At 52.6% G+C, this 12,211-nt stretch overlaps 1 protein-coding gene across 13 annotated transcripts in view; it reads right to left on the bottom strand.

Moving 5' to 3' along the window:
* Nucleotides 1–12,211, bottom strand: part of ANKRD40 (ankyrin repeat domain 40) — a 94,137-nt gene that overhangs the window by 39,192 nt on the left and 42,734 nt on the right. The window lies entirely within an intron of this gene.

Below are 12,211 nucleotides of genomic sequence, written 5' to 3'. Positions count from 1 at the left end.
AAATTAAAAACACATCACAGCCATAAAACACGTAATAAAAACACCTCACAGCCATAAAACACGAAATAAAAACCTCACAGCTATAAAACACGTAATAAAAACACCTCACAGCCATAAAACGCGTAATAAAAATACATCACAGCCATAAAACACGTAATAAAAATACCTCACAGCCATAAAACACATAATAAAAACACCTCACCACCACAAAATTAAAAACACCTCCCCACCACAAAATTAAAAACACCTCACAGCCATAAAACACGTAAAAAAAAAACACCTCACAGCCACGAAATTAAAAACACCTCACCACCACGTCATTTAAAAACACCTCACCACCAAGTAATTCAAAACACCTCACCACCACGTAATTCAAAACACCTAACCACCACGTAATTCAAAACACCTCACCACCACGTAATTATAAATACCTCTCCACCACGTAAATCAAAACACCTCACCACCACATAATTCAAAACACATCACCACCACATAATTCAAAATACCTCACCACCACGTGATTCAAAACCACCACAACGTTATTAAAAACACTTCACAACCACGGAAACAAAAGTTTGAGGGAGTCGTTAAGTGAGAACACAGACACTGCCCAGATGTGTAGATATATAGATAAATGACTGTACCCGAGTTGCCGTTTTGTCATGGTTTAAACCAATCATAATTCAAACAATTATTTTGCACAAATGTATTTGTAATATACGTGATATCACATTTTATAAACAATTGAAGTTGAAAAAAAAAAAAGTCCCAAAAAAAATTCCAAAAAAATAAAAATGGAAAATTTTTCAAAAAAAATACCCTTAGGACATACCAACAGGAGAGATATGTGCATTCCAAGACGTTTGGTACGATTTCACAAAAGTTTGAGAAAGTAGTTCAGTGACAACACAACACAACACGAGACAACACAACACAGACGCTGCACAGATATATATGTGTGTGTGTGTGTGTGTGTGTGTGTGTGTGTGTGTGTGTGTGTGTGTGTGTGTGTGTGTGTGTGTGTGTGTGTGTGTGTGTGTGTGTGTGTGTGTGTGTGTGTGTGTGTGTGTGTGTGTGTGTGTGTGTGTGTGTGTGTGTGTGTGTGTGTGTGTATTGTTACGGACGCGGTTAAGATGTTATTTTGACCGAGCGGTGGTATATTACCGCGACCGAACAGTTATTCCCCGACTCTAACACCCGATTTACCCCAAACTTTGGCTGGATCGCGCCACCGCTATTCAATCGGGAAAACTCTAAAGCGACCGAATACAAAGAGGAAAAAAGGAATAAGACGAGAAAACGTACAGAAGAGTAATTGGATTTATTATTTACACATATAATCAAGAAGAAAGCAGTCACGTTTATTTACAACACATAAGACGCAGGTGACACAGTGCAAATACTAGCTTACCTACGGTCTTAATTAACCCAGGACAGAACAAACAAAAGACAGACTCACGCGGGGAATGACAGGAATGGCAGGAGGTGGATGGCTGGAGGTGAACGCTTGGTGGAGCCAACGCAGAGCTTGGTGGAGCTTTGGTGGAGGTGAACGCTTGGTGGAGGTGAACGCTTGGTGGAGCCAACGCGGAGCTTGGTGGAGCCTTGGTGGAGGTGAACGCTTGGTGGAGCCAACGTGGAGCTTGGTGGAGCCTTGGTGGAGGTGAACGCTTGGTGGATCCAACACGGAGCTTGGTGGAGCCTTGGTGGAGGTGAACGCTTGGTGGAGCCAACACGGAGCTTGGTGGAGCCTTGGTGGAGGTGAACGCTTGTTGGAGCCAACGCGGAGCTTGGTGGAGCCTTGGTGGAGGTGAACGCTTGGTGGAGCCAACGCGGAGCTTGGTGGAGCCTTGGTGGAGGTGAACGCTTGGTGGAGCCAACGCGGAGCTTGGTGGAGGGTTGGTGTGACGGGTTCTCTCTCCTTCCCTCACAAGCTTCAGGACTCTTTCTCTCTCTTTCTTAGTCCAACTCAAGGCCTTCCTGTCTTCTGATCTCCTCCCTCCTCGACTCTGTAAAAGCTCATCTGCTCGGGAAACGCCCTGCCGTGGGTTATATAGGCCCCGCCCCTCAACCTTTGCGAACCTCCCCGATCGCTCTTCCTCCGCCCTCTCTAGCCAAACCCCTGGCTCATGGTTGGTCGAGTGGGGCTGGCTCACTCCTCCCCTCTATGACGAGGTGGGGACCCGCCTTTCTTCCCCAACCCTGCCTCGTGGTCAATGGCGGCAATTGGAGCGGAGGTAGTTTCCAATCGACGAAAAGAGGGAATGGAGGTTTTGGGAATGGGAATGAAGGGAATCTATCTCTTTCACTTGGTGCAATGGAGTACTTCTATTAATGGGAGACACAGCCTTACCCTAAAACACAGAATAAGATATAACTATCGAACAGGGGTATTCTATGATTGGCTGATGTGTATGCTTGTAGACTAATTATGGGACGCCCTTTTGGCCTTTACACAGTACCGGAGGCAGGAGGCGCAGAATAACCAATAATAATAATAAAGCACACAATAAAAAAAAACACAATCCTCATATCCGCAACACTGCACCCTCCTCCTCTTAGGCACGTCCCGGGCCTACAACTTTTTATTTAGTGTGACACGTAGGTGTAGTTCCCTCTACTTTTAACCTGACCCTGAGTGCGACAGTTTTTAAAACATAAATAAATGTGTCCCGCTGCTCCATTGCACCCTGCCTAACAGACTTACGCCCACAGTTAACCGAATTGCGGAATGGTCTTCAAACTTCACACTGACGGTGGGGAGCATTATTTACAATGACGCTATTTTTCTTTACAAAACTAACCCAGGACCTGTAATTGTTCTTTCTGGGGGGGAGACAGTCTGCTCTGCATCAATGCACCATTAAAGCACCCAAAAACGCACCAATACACACCCAAGCACCAATCGGTGCAGTCATCACTGTTCATCAATGATCAACAATAAAAAATAAATCAACAACCCCTAACCCTGCAGATGATCTCTTGCTCTTCGGCTCCCTCTGCTGGTTATTATTATTTGTTCTTCCAGATGTTGTCATTCTTTCATTTTCTTACTGGCGGCCTATTTGAACTGAAAAATGCACCCAATGTGTCCTTTTTATTTTATTTTAATTATGGCCCACAGGGCTGACTAGTGTGGTTCACCTGTGGGGCATCGGTGCCCTGTGGCCAAGGTCCGCCAGCAAGATTTCGGGCCCTCATGGCCGGTTCCAGCAGAGAGGCCATGCCCCAACCCACGGGGTCCATCAGTGGTGCTCGGCCACAGGCATGTGGTCCATAATGTGGTGCATCGATGCAGACAGCTGGTTCTGAGAGTGCCGGGCGCACAATAGCCGACTCACGCACGCTCCCCTCGGCGCCCAATGGCGCACAGGTCATGTGGGAGACAAAAGAGACAAATGAGCGAGGGGTAAGGTCACAAGGGTACACATCAATAAGGCAATGCAAGGCGAAATGCGTACGGAAAGCAAAATGAGAAAGCTCATCCCTACCGTACGTCACCCCCCTGTCACCTACACTACCCTTGCCCTTACCCCATATGTACAAAATCTACACATTACCAATTAAATCCGTCGCTACTGTCACGTCTCCCCCATATTTCCTCTATACCAAATTCGTCACCACAATCCCTCTAACCAAAATTTGCCATCACCCAATTCATCATCAATCCTCATAAGGAGGAAGAGATGGAACATCAAGCACAATGTCACACCCACGTCATGATGCGTCTCACAATCCAAACATTTGCATCATAAAAAATAATCAAAACATGGCATGGTGTGGAGTACCTGTCACCTCGGGTGAGTGGATGCAGATGGTGCGAGGAGATCCTTCATCCTAACTATCCTCTAAATGATTTTAACACACTTTACACTACCCGGGGTCTTTCCCTGCCAATCCATTGGCCAACTTACACTATGGGTTCTAAAAACCAATTCCCATTGACCAAACTGTGGTGCTTCTCAATTTGGGGTCTCACTCCCCCGATTCATCTCCCGGTGCCCTCGCACAATTTCTGGGCTGCGACGTGTAGCTCTCCCAGCAGGTCTACCCACCTGCACACCTCCACCACTGCAGTTGCCACCCGAGCTTACCTAGCTCCTCACCCTAACCTATCTAGCTGGGGAAGGCCCCTCCTGGCTCTGTCACCCCACTCGGTGCCCTCTGGCACTGGGCTACCCGGGTCCGTCCTCCGGATCCTCGGGCCCCATCCACAACAACTACTACCGACTCCCAGAGCCCACCTGCGGCCTTACCTGGCCGACATCCTCACAGTGGTGGAGTGCCCAAACCAACTACACACACTAACAGGCCACATGCCCAGCCATTTCCACAACACTAATGCACCCATCCAAACATCAATTCTTCCAACCGCACCACAGATGCCAATATCCAACCACAATTTACCTGTACCCTCGACCTAACACTTACACTACCCGCCCCGGGTATCCGTGATGGGGGTCCACTCTTCCCCCATTCACACCTTCGCACCATCCACTCCACTCCACAACTTCCACCATACTCACTCCACAACCATCCATTCCAATACTCCAGATATTCCACACTACCATTTATTCCACACAGCCACATACACCTGTTGTTGCACACCTGTGCAATCACCTGGTGCCACCTGCACCCTCCTCCTCTTCCTGGACCCTTCGGGCAGCACAATACACAATCACCTTTACTCACTCATACACTGCTCCACACACCTGTTCAGTTGCACACCTGTGCAATCACACCTGTTCAATCACACCTGTTCAATCCTCACACACACGGCATCATCTCAGCTAACTACTCCCCTCTGAAACTTGCGCTTCCCAGTCGCCCCTTTAAACTATTGCGCTCCCACGTCATTATCATCCACTCTACTCTACCTGCGTCCCCACTACAGGTGTCATTGTCACTAACTAATCTTAACGTTACCTAATGTCATCTTCTAGGGCCCTACACACAATATCCTAATCCACCCGGGCTAGTTTTCACTGCCATAAACCCCATAAACTAGTGCTCCTTTGCCCCCCTTTTCTGTAAGGGAGGACAGAGTTGCCATCCCACCACAGCGGGGGGTTCCACTACCATCCCCCCAGTCCTCTGACGCTACGAGCCCCCGTCGCAAGAGGTACTGGGTCCTGCCTCGGCATCTAGAGCCGAGGCGATCCATGAGGGCGCCTGCTCGCCGGCATAAGGTCTTATCCGGTCGGCATTGACGATCCGAGGGGGGGCCCGTGGCCCCATTTTGATCTTAATGACCACGTCACAGATTTGCGACAGGACGACTCCCGGGCCTTGCCAGGGGGAGGTGAGTTTTTGGCACCTGCCCTTCCGCCTCCGGGGATTAAAGAACCAAATCTTCATCCCCGGAGCGTATTGACTCCCCTGGCTCCGGTCGTCATACCTGCGCTTCATCTTGGCCCCCGCCAGATGGAGCTGGCGGCGGGCGAAGGCATGGACCCGCTCCATGCCTTCCTCCAAGTGACGTGCGTAACCCTCCCTCGGCGGTGTATCCGTGGTGTCTGGCACGGGACCGCACAGCAAGTCGGCGGGACCGTAACTCCCGCCCATACATAAGCAACGCTGGACTGCATGCGGTGGCCCCGTGCTGGCTAGTTCGGTAGGCCATCAACAGGTACGGGAGATGTTCGTCCCAGTCATCCTGACGGGTGGTGGTGAACAATGCCAGTTGTTGGATCAATGTTCGATTGAACCTTTCCACCATCCCGTCAGATTGTGGCCGCAAGGGCGTGGTCCTGGTTTTCCGAATTGACAGGAGTCTACACACATCTTTTAGCAATTGACTTTCAAAATTTCGACCCTGATCGGTGTGCAGCTCCTGTGGAATCCCGTGCCGACATACAAATCCTTCTACGAAGGCCTGCGCCACAACCCCGGCTTCTTGGTTGGGGAGGGCGTAGGCCTCCGGCCACTTGGTGAAATAGTCCATTACAACGAGGATATACTTATTACCTTGGCGGGTGCGGGGCAGCGGTCCTATAATATCCATAGCCACCCGCTCAAGGGGGGCCCCCACCTGATGTAATTGAAGGGGGGCCCTCATCCTCCGTGCTGGTCCCTTTTTGGCAGAACAGGCGTCGCATCTCCGACACCAGTCCTGTATGTCGCGCCCCATATTCACCCAATAGAACCTCCGGCGGACCCGAGATATTGTCTTTGTCCTGCCCAAATGGCCGCCGGAGCGGGTACCATGCACCTGTTGTAATATGACGTTCTTGAATTTGTCAAGGACTATCACCAGCCAGGAAGTTCTATCAGAGGGAACCTCCACCCACTTGCGATATAAGATGTTGCCTTTCAACTCCAGGGTCTGCCACTGAGCCCAATACGCCTTTGTTTGCGCCCCAAGGGGGGTGACCTCTTCCCCCTTTGGTCTTTGCCCCAATTTGACCCAATTGAACACCGGCCCCAGGACAGGATCCTCCTGCTGGGCCGTGCTCCAGGCCAATTCTCCAAATTCCTCGTCCGCGGTTAGTGGCAAAATTGGCCCTCTCACCCGGGTTGCCCGGACGACGAGAATCGGGGCAGAATCGCCCAATTGCTCCCTCTCCTCGTGTCTCGCACAAAATTTGCAGTTTTCCCCCAGACAAGGACGCCGAGAGAGTGCGTCCGCATTACCATGGGCCTTCCCGGCCCTATGGGCCACATTGAAATCGTACTGCTGCAACTTTTCCAACCACCTTGCAATTTGGCCCTCCGGTTCCTTGAACCGCAGGAGCCATTGCAGGGAGGAATGGTCAGTTCGAACCGAAAATTTCCGCCCGTACAGGTACGGGTGGAAATGGTTCATGGCAGCCAGCATAGCCAATAACTCTTTGCGAGTGACACAATAATTTCGCTCGGGCCTACTTAAGGCCCAACTATAGTAACCAATCACTCTCTCCACGCCCTCCTGGGTCTGAGACAAAACTGCGCCCAATCCTTCCTGGCTTGCATCCGTGTCCAGGGTAAATGCCCCGTTACTAGTGGGGTAAGCTAGAAGGGGTGCGGATGTTAAACACCCCTTCAATTTTTTGAAGGCCTCGTGGCACTCCCATGTCCAATTGAATCGCGTCCCCTTCTCCGTAAGCCGGTGGAGGGGAAGGGCCAACTCCGCAAATTTTGCCACAAAGCGCCGGTAGTAGGAGCAGAGGCCTAAGAATCCCCGCACCTCTTTGATGGTCCGTGGTGCGGGCCACTCCTCTACCGCTTTAATTTTGTCTGGGTCCGTTTTTACCCCCTCGCTGCCGATCACGTGGCCTAGATAGGCCACCTCTCTTGCAAACAAAGTGCACTTACTCGGGTTCAGCTTTAACCATGCCTGTCTGAGGCACCCGAACACCTGGTCCAAACTAGCTAACGCCTGGGGGAAGGTCTTGGCATGTACCAGGACGTCATCCAGGTATACCAGGCATGATTGCCATGGCATGCCGCCTAGCACATGCTCCATTAATCTCTCAAAGGTGGCGGGGGCGTTACACAAACCAAACGGCATCACAGTGAACTGATACAGCCCCTTACCTGTGGAAAATGCCGTTTTCTCCTTCCCTGTCCGATCCATCTCCACCTGCCAATACCCACTCTTGAGGTCCACAGTTGTGAACCAATTTGAGCCCGCAACGGCATCGAGGGTGTCATCAATCCTTGGCAGGGGATATGAGTCCTTGAGTGTCACGTTGTTTAGCTGGCGATAGTCCACGCAGAACCGCGTGGTCCCATCCTTCTTTTTGACCAGCACAACAGGTGACATCCAAGGACTTCCCGAGGGCTCGATCACACCTGCGTCAAGCATTTTTTCAACCTGCTCGTCAGCTTCCGCCCTCTTGCTCCAAGGGAGCCGTCGGGCGGCCTGACGAATAGGCCGGGCCTCACCGGTGTGGATCTGATGTTTCACCAGGCCCGTACGTCCAATATCCTCGGTGGACAAGGAGAAGAGGTCCAAATGGGACCCAACCAGTTTGTGTAAGGCCTCCCTCTGGGTACCTCCCAACTCTACGCTACTACGATTTACCATCTCGCAAATGGGATCGGGCCAATTCCTAGAACTTATTGAAGGCTCCCCCTGGGGCCGGCTCGGCTGGATGTTCTCGCTACTCACTGACGCGACTTCTCTAACTGGGGTGCAGCCAGCTATCTTCGTGCCCTTTACGATAGTGCGTGGTTCTGTGCTAATATTAATTACTCGGACGGCCACCACCGGCCCGTCCGTTTTTACAAGGGTGCGGCCCACGATTAAACCAGGTATGGATCGCGCTGCCACCGGTTCGACCAGGCCGCAGGATTCCTGCCATGTCGGGCGGGCTAACCATCGGGCCGGCACTACGGCCTCGGCCCCCAGAGGGATGGTCACGGCCTCAGGAGCCTCCAGCTCCACCCTCTCGGCCGTGCTCACCCCCTCCAATGGTAGCTCCTCCACCCCCCATTGCAGGATCCCCCGGCCCAAGTCGATTTTACAACCGCCGGCAGTCAACAAATCCAACCCTATTAAGCACGGGTCGCACACCTCCGCCACCCAAACCTCTATCTCTTGCTTTACCGATCCCAACTGGAGGGTCACAAAACCACGCCCTATGATCGCAGCCGTTGCCCCGGTAGCCAGCTGCAAGCTATGATTTTCCAGACGCTGGATTTTACCCCAGCCATCTGCACTCGAATTAAGGACCACGGGGCTGATGATCGTGGCGCTGGCTCCCGTGTCCACCACGGCGTCTACCCCCACGCCGGCAATTTTGCACCGAATTGTCAAACTACCCGTTCCAATTTGGCCACAATGAATGACCTGTCACGTCAACGAGGGCTTCTCCCCATCCCCTACTGCCGAACACCGCCCTGCATGCCCGGCACGTTCTAGTTTCCCGGGCCATGGCGGGGGGGTGTCTGAGGTCGGCTAGGCCGATCGATACGGGGCAGAGTTGAGGGCATCGGTTGGCGGGGAACGTCCCGGCGCGGAGCTCGACACTCCCACGCACGGTGACCCATCCGAGCACAATTATAGCACCTCACCTGGTAAGGTGCTTGCCTCCGGTATTCCAAATTCCCCCCCCCCCCCCCCCCCCTGTATGTCCGAATTGGGGTACTCTGTCAGGGACTACCGGGGGCCACCACTGGGGCCGCCTGCCATGGTCCAGGTCCCGCCAGACGCCGATCCACCAGCCTCCGAACCATGCTCTCCAGGTCAGGGCCCCCGTCGGGGGCGGGCCCCCTTAGGGGGCCGCCCCCCATCTCGGGCCCCACCTGACGCACCGCCACTGCATGGCGCTCGCCTCCCCGGGTCAGGGGCCTCGCTGCTTCCCAACGGGCTGCAGCGTCGGCCGCCTCACTCATGGTCTGCGGGCGCCACATGGCGAGCTGTTGTCGGAGCTCCAGATCCGGAAGGGCCTGAATAAAGTGATCCAGCGCCAGGCTTTCCTGGGAACTCGCTGCCATGTCCGCGTGTGCAATCCCTACTGCGCGGCGAATATCGTGAGCAAGTTCCCCGATGGTCTCCTGGGGCTTGCGTTTACGCTGCGCAGGTTGAGCTTTAACAAGCTCGCTTTGCTGCTCAATGCCGAAACGGTTAATTAAAGCTGCACGGAGAGCTGGCAGGGTGAGAGCACCCGGTGGTAAAGCTGTCAGCACCTCCGCTGCCGCACCGCGCAGTGCCCCTACCAGGTGTACTCCACCTTCGTCCGGATTCCAACCGTTGCCTTTACACACATACTCAAACTGTGCCAGGTATGCCCTCAAATCACTCTTGCCGTCATACGGCACGAGTGGGACTTTGTGGGCGCCGGAAGGTCGGACCCCGCGCGTCACTCCCTGCGGGATCAACGCGGGACCAAACCGCTCGGGCTCCCACGGTACGCTATTCCCGGGGGGCTCCCGCGCGTCCCCCGTTCCTCCAAACACTACTCCCCGTGGTGTCGATGCCTGGGTCGCCCTGCCGCAACCCGCTACCCACTCCATACCCGCACATTCTTGCTCACCAGCACCCCCCTCACTCCCCATAGCCAGACCTCCTTGCTCACCTCCTCTTTCCACACACTCCGGACCAGTCATACACCTCACCATTGGTCCCTCACGAACACCCGGGTCTAAATCAACCCCCAAGCCGACTGAAGCTCCCCTCACATCATATACATTTCCGAATATATCGCCACTCACCTTGACACCTCGTCTCCGCACCTCCTCTGCCACCTGCAAACTCTTTATTTGGTTAGTGAGCACCTCATCACGATTCGAGCACAGACCTTGTACCAATTCCATCACCTCCTCCTTTATTTCCTTTTTAGTTTCCCTTCGTCTCTTCTTAATTTCACTCACCCCTTCTTCCACCTCCTCTAATTTTTCCTTTACTTCCTTCATCTCCCGGTGCGCCCCCTCTATCTCTTCCTCTAACGCCACCTTAACCGTTTCTATGTGCGTCCTCACCTCTCGGTCCTTCGTCTCCATTACTTCTGTCACCTCCTCCAACTTCTTCGTCAACCCCTCATGTACCATCTGACATTCCTTTTGTGTTGCTATTAATTCGTTTTTTATGTCTTTTTGTGTCGCTTTTAACCCCCCGATTATTGCCGTGTTCTTTTCCACTTGGTCCACTAGTTCCTTTTGTCCCACTGTCAGCTGTTCTACTCCCTTCGTCAGACCCTCTATTCCCCCCTGTAACCTAGCCGTATTATTCCTCACCTCTTTCTCTATACGCTTTTCGCCTCGCTTTACCTCCTCGCGTACCCCCGAGACCTCCTCACTTACACCTCGTCGTATCTCCTCCTTCATCTCCTCCATCTGGTTCCCCATCTGTTCGATTTCCCGGGCGGATTGCTCCCCTATTTCCCGTAATTTGTCTTCCATCCTATTTTCTAACCCCATTAACCCATTTTTCACCCCCTCTAACTGATTCTCCTGGGCAGCCATTCTATTTTCCACCCACGTTAACCCATTCTTTACCTCTTTTATCCCATTGTCTAACCCCTCAATTTTAGCTTCTAGCCGTTCCCCCATTTCTCCCATTTTGCCCCCCATTCCTCCCATTTTGCCCCCCATTTCGCCCCCCATTACCCCCCAATTCGTCCCTCATTGCCCCCATACTGTTTTTCAAACCTCCAATTTGGTCTCCCATTTGTCCCATAAGGGCCCCCATCATTCTGTTTTCCATCTCTTCACTATCAGCCCTCCTTCTGTCTTCCATTTCTTCGCTATTCTTGTCCATAAGGGCCTTCATTTGTATTAAAAAAAGGTTCAAATCCACCAGCGGCGCTGCTACGGTCGCGGGCGCGGTCGCCGTAGCCATGTGCGAGGCGCCATTTTGCGCGCCCGTAACCTCGTGCGCGAGAGCGCCATTTTGTGCGTCTGATACCCCCTCAACCGCCTCCTCATTGCTCCCCTCCATTTGATCCTGGGTTACTCCTAACCCCTCCTCTAGCTCACCCACCGGCATCCGATCGCCTTGATCGCCATGGCGCGATTTCAAAATTCGGGTTTTCCTTTACAACAACACAAATTTCCAGCATTTTGTAATTTTGAGCGCGTTAAGCGCGCTTCGGGCCTCGTATCCCACTCCCCGACACCAATTGTTACGGACGCGGTTAAGATGTTATTTTGACCGAGCGGTGGTATATTACCGCGACCGAACAGTTATTCCCCGACTCTAACACCCGATTTACCCCAAACTTTGGCTGGATCGCGCCACCGCTATTCAATCGGGAAAACTCTAAAGCGACCGAATACAAAGAGGAAAAAAGGAATAAGACGAGAAAACGTACAGAAGAGTAATTGGATTTATTATTTACACATATAATCAAGAAGAAAGCAGTCACGTTTATTTACAACACATAAGACGCAGGTGACACAGTGCAAATACTAGCTTACCTACAGTCTTAATTAACCCATGACAGAACAAACAAAAGACAGACTCACGCGGGGAATGACAGGAATGGCAGGAGGTGGATGGCTGGAGGTGAACGCTTGGTGGAGCCAACGCGGAGCTTGGTGGAGCTTTGGTGGAGGTGAACGCTTGGTGGAGGTGAACGCTTGGTGGAGCCAACGCGGAGCTTGGTGGAGCCTTGGTGGAGGTGAACGCTTGGTGGAGCCAACGCAGAGCTTGGTGGAGCCTTGGTGGAGGTGAACGCTTGGTGGATCCAACGTGGAGCTTTGTGGAGCCTTGGTGGAGGTGAACGCTTGGTGGAGCCAACGCGGAGCTTGGTGGAGCCTTGGTGGAGGTGAACGCTTGGTGGAGCCA

Source organism: Myxine glutinosa, chromosome 5 (assembly GCF_964187855.1).
Source record: "Myxine glutinosa chromosome 5, kmMyxGlut1.1, whole genome shotgun sequence".
In the NCBI taxonomy this organism is placed as follows: domain Eukaryota; kingdom Metazoa; phylum Chordata; class Myxini; order Myxiniformes; family Myxinidae; genus Myxine; species Myxine glutinosa.
Note: the sequence above shows the minus strand (reverse complement) of the source record. Positions and strands in the feature narration are given on the sequence as shown.